The sequence below is a fragment of the Lepidothrix coronata genome, unplaced genomic scaffold, assembly GCF_001604755.1.
Source record: "Lepidothrix coronata isolate B3197 unplaced genomic scaffold, Lepidothrix_coronata-1.0 Scaffold239, whole genome shotgun sequence".
NCBI lineage: Eukaryota > Metazoa > Chordata > Aves > Passeriformes > Pipridae > Lepidothrix > Lepidothrix coronata.
Window position 1 is genome coordinate 206,247 of NW_016690419.1, and position 4,561 is coordinate 210,807.

Genomic DNA, 4,561 nt, shown 5'->3' on the forward strand with positions numbered 1-4,561 from the left:
TCTTGTCCCCCTGGGCACACTCTGGCTCCTGTTCAGCTCCCTGTCCATCCCCACTCCCAGCTCCCTTCCTGCCTGGCTGCTCTCCAGCCCCTCTGGCCCAGCCTGTAGCGCTGCAGGGGGTTGTTGAGGCCAAAGTGCAGGACCCGGCCCTTGGCCTTGTTGAACCTCATCCCGTTGGAATCAGCCCAACTCTCCAGCCTGTCCAGGTCCCTCTGCAGAGCCCTCCTGCCTTCCAGCTGATCCACACTCCCCCCAGCTTAGTGTCATCTGCAAATTTGCTGCTGGTGGATTCAATCCCCTCATCTAAATCATCAGTAAAGACATTGAATAGAACTGGGCCCAGCACTGACCCCTGGGGGACACCACTAGTGACCGGCCACCAAATGGATGCAGCAATGGTAAGAAACATCTCTTTTGAAAGGCGTAGTAGATACATATGGGGTAAGAAGCTTAAATGTCTATCAGTGAAGTGAAGCATTATGCAAGAAGGTTAGACAGTTGGTTATTGGGTGTGGAGGAATGAATTTGTGTGATGCCAAAGAAAGACTCTCCAAATACTTAACGGGTAATTTGTATTAACGAGGTGTGGCTTTTGCATCCAGTCAAGGTCATTGTCTTCTCGAGGCTAAAAACTGTGAAAGCACGGAGCAAAGGGATAACCCAAGACCCGAAGAGCTCACAGGTTAAATCTCTCAGCAGAAATGGAGTCCATGGACAGCTTATAAACACAGCATGACACGAGGGTGATGCAGTGGCTCAGAGAACCATGCATTTTAACAGCTCCCCTCAACGTGTGTGTACTGAAATCACAGGGCTTTCCTCCCAAGGTAAGTCTTGGCAAGTTTGAAGTCTCTCAATTCTGACTTTGTCCCCTTACAAGTTTTGTACGGCACTCAAAGGCAGAAGTAAAGTAGGGGTAGGGGATATTAAAAGGAGATTTGGAGTTTAATACTAGTTAAAATATTCATTAATGTTTGGGGCAAGGCCTCTGTGTTTGATATTTTTTCAGCTGATCATATAAAAGAGAAGTCAGGGCTGTGTCTGTACAAACAGGGAACTAAATGCCTTTCAGTTGGTACAACAAAAATAAGATTAACTTAATTACGCAAGGAAATCTGCTTTGGACCCTAATATCACAAGATGTACTGCATAAATTCATGTCCTGAGGGACAAGAACTTCTGCAGTTCATCATTTGGAAGTTACAGAACAGAAAAAAAATAAAATAAAAAAAAAAAGCCTGGGTGTATTTTTAGTTTGCTGTGGCTGTGACCCACATAGGTGCCACTGCCAAGAGAAAACCAGTGCAGTTGTCATGTACCAGGCATGGTGTTATCTGGAATAATCAAAGAAATCCTATAAAAGGCATGGATATGCTTTCATTTAGAGTACTGTAAGCAGTCACCTTAAAAAAACATATATACATATCTATATAGATAGATATATAGATCTCTATATATCACTTTATTGGACTAGATAAAGAAAAGAACTACTAGTCTGATTACAGGAAGGACAGTATCTCTGTTAAAGACATTTCAAATAGCTTTTCTAGGCTTGTTTAGGGTAACAAAATTAAAGTTGAGGAACCATAAGAATATCTTTTGTTTACATCAGTGGAGAAAATACCAAGATAAGGCAATAAGTATCTGGTTTAAAATACTGGTGCAGAAATACATGGACATAGAGTGGTCATGAATAAATTTAAACTTGATATTGGTACAAAGTTTCACACTGCCCATAATGTCTTAAAAAAAAATAATAATAAGAGTAGTCACAAGTCCTGCACAGACATTACAGTTGATGTTTTTAATTGCTCCTGCTGGCCGGAATGTTCATTTTTCTCACCCCCTTTTCCTTTGCCTTTAGCAGAGCTGATAGCCCGAGGACACAGAGTTTCACAGCAGAGTTTAGCTGCATTTGAAAATTGTGTGCCAAGTTCCATTCAGGAGAAACCGAAAGAATTAAAGATTACCTGTAATTACTTGTGTTTTATTCATCTCAGGAGATTCTGTACGGAGAAGCAATGCACAAACAACCCGTTTGTACAGATCCAGCTGTTTCTCCCAAATATACTGATTTATTTAATTGCTAGCATCTAGATGGGTTTTCCTTAGCATCCTTGATGTTGTCCCTATCTTTGATAGGCATTTATATACCAATCTGACTGTAATTACATGTATTTAGCAGGTGGTTTGTGTTCTGGTGAAATGGGAAGACATAAAAGAGCACTGAGACTCACCTGCTTATTCAAAATGCTTTGGGTGTGTATTTTTCAGGAGAGTCCAACCAGTCTGTTGGATTTACCTCCCTTTGACAGCAACAGCACAGCTTGCCAGGCAAAACAACCTTCAAAGGAGCTTGGGACAAGGAGAAATCAGGAGCATCTGACTGACCTGGGAAAACACCTCAGGGATCTCGTGAGTAATGTACTTCTTGCAGGAAAAAGTGAACTGGCCATAGTAAGTGCAGTTCCATTCTTCAACTTTGGCACCATTTACCCGCTCCAGGGCCCAGCTCTGAGCCCCACAGTGACATCACTGAGCAGAACTGTGGACGTTTTTCAGGCCATTTTATTTTCACTGTAGAAGTAAGAGTTTGATTCGTTCGCAGGGAATGGAAATACCACAATTATACAATTACCTAGTGATTCAAAAATTATGCTTTTCAAACGCGAAGGCATTATCCCAATGAGATGCATTTAATCCCACATGGCAATAGGCCTCCCCAGAGGCTTTTAAAGCCACATTAGCACCGCTCACTGTAGCATGTGCTTTGCTTTATGACAGGGCCACATCTCCCATTCAGGAGAAGACCGTGGTTGCCCATGAGTTGTTGTAACCAGCACCATTTAGAAATGAAACTACGTGCTTAAGTGGTGCAGAGGCTGATCAGCCACCAAAGTTGAACTGTAGACTTATTTTTCCACAAACATCTGTCCTAGTTAGAACAGCTGGGACCAGTTCATCACTGGATGGGTGTATTCCAAAACTGTGTATTCCATAGCCTTCCATGCCATTTTCCAGAAACTGTTATCAATGAACCATTTACACCATCTGCACATAGAACCTGACTCCTCAGGCTACAAACTGGGTGTTAAGAGGCCTGTGAGATAAGAGGATGCTCCTGTCTTCATACCCATTGTGGAACTCCCCGCCCTGAGGGAGGTACTGGGCATTCCTGCCTGAACTGGAGGGTAGATAATCTTGGAGTCTTGGGACTTTTTTAACCACTCGTGGGATCCAGAGGAAGACTGCAGATCACCACTCTCAACCAGACTGCAACCACCACTCTTGACCACACTGCACCAGCACTCTCACCAACAGGTTTTCCCCTCTCCCTTTACTTTGGATTCAGGGGGCCCAACCAACACCACTCTGTTCATGCCCCAGGGTGCTGGGTTATACATTTGGGGTTTGTGGGTTAAACCCAACTGTTTGTCCGTAGAATTGCATTTCTTGTATTATTTTATTAAATTGTTATTCTGACTTAAGATCTCTCCTTTGAGTTGGGTTCATTTCCCCTGCTGGTTTGCCTTTAAACCAGCACGACATCTTAGAATAACCAGTCAGTGACCGTGCAGAGCACAGCGTGCTGGGGAACTCTGAACGCTGCACAGACTTGGCTCTTCATTCTGCAGTCACAGTTGGGTCATTATTCACACGCAGAATAATTTAATGTAATTTAAATGCTGAACCTGAAAAAAACACACTTGATGAGAATAGTAATAGCTCCTCTATTTCTTAATAAGTCCACCGCCAGATCTATGGTATTTATAAGTATGATGGTATTAAGTACCATCTTAATATTATCATAATTTTTAATAATATCGATATTATTATTAGTGTTGCAATCTTATAATTGCTTTATTATTGTCATAGAAGTGCAATTATTGTTATTATTGTTACAAGTGTTAATATTATCTTTACTTTTTCTTGCTGTTCTTACATGTTTCATATTTGGGGCCTTATGAAATTTCCTTTTACTGAAATTTCCAGAAATTTCCTGAAATTTCATTTCAGGAAATTTCATTTCAGGAAATTTCAGGAAAGGAAAGGAAATTTCAGGAAAAGAAAGGAAATTTCAGGAAAGGAAAAAGGGGATAGAAAAAAGGAAAAAAAAAGGAAACTTCAGGAAAGAAAAAAGAAAGTTTCAGGACAGGAAATTTCAGGAAAGGAAAACAAATTTCAGGAAAGGAAAAGAAATTGCAGGAAAGGAAATTTCAGGATAGGAAAGGAAAAAAATGGAAATTTCAGGAAAGAAAAAAGAAAGTTTCAGGAAAGGAAAATTCAGGAAATTTCAGGGGAAAAAAATAAAAAAGCAAATGAAAAAGGAAATTTCAGGGAAGGAAAGGAAATTTCAGAAAATTTCTGGACATTTCAGAAATGAAAAATTTCAGGAAATTTCAGGAAAGGAAAATTCAGGAAATTTCAGGGGAAAAAAATAAAAAAGCAAATGAAAAAGGAAATTTCAGGGAAGGAAAGGAAATTTCAGAAAATTTCTGGACATTTCAGAAATGAAAAATTTCAGGAAATTTCAGGAAAGGAAAAGAAAAAGGAAAGGAAG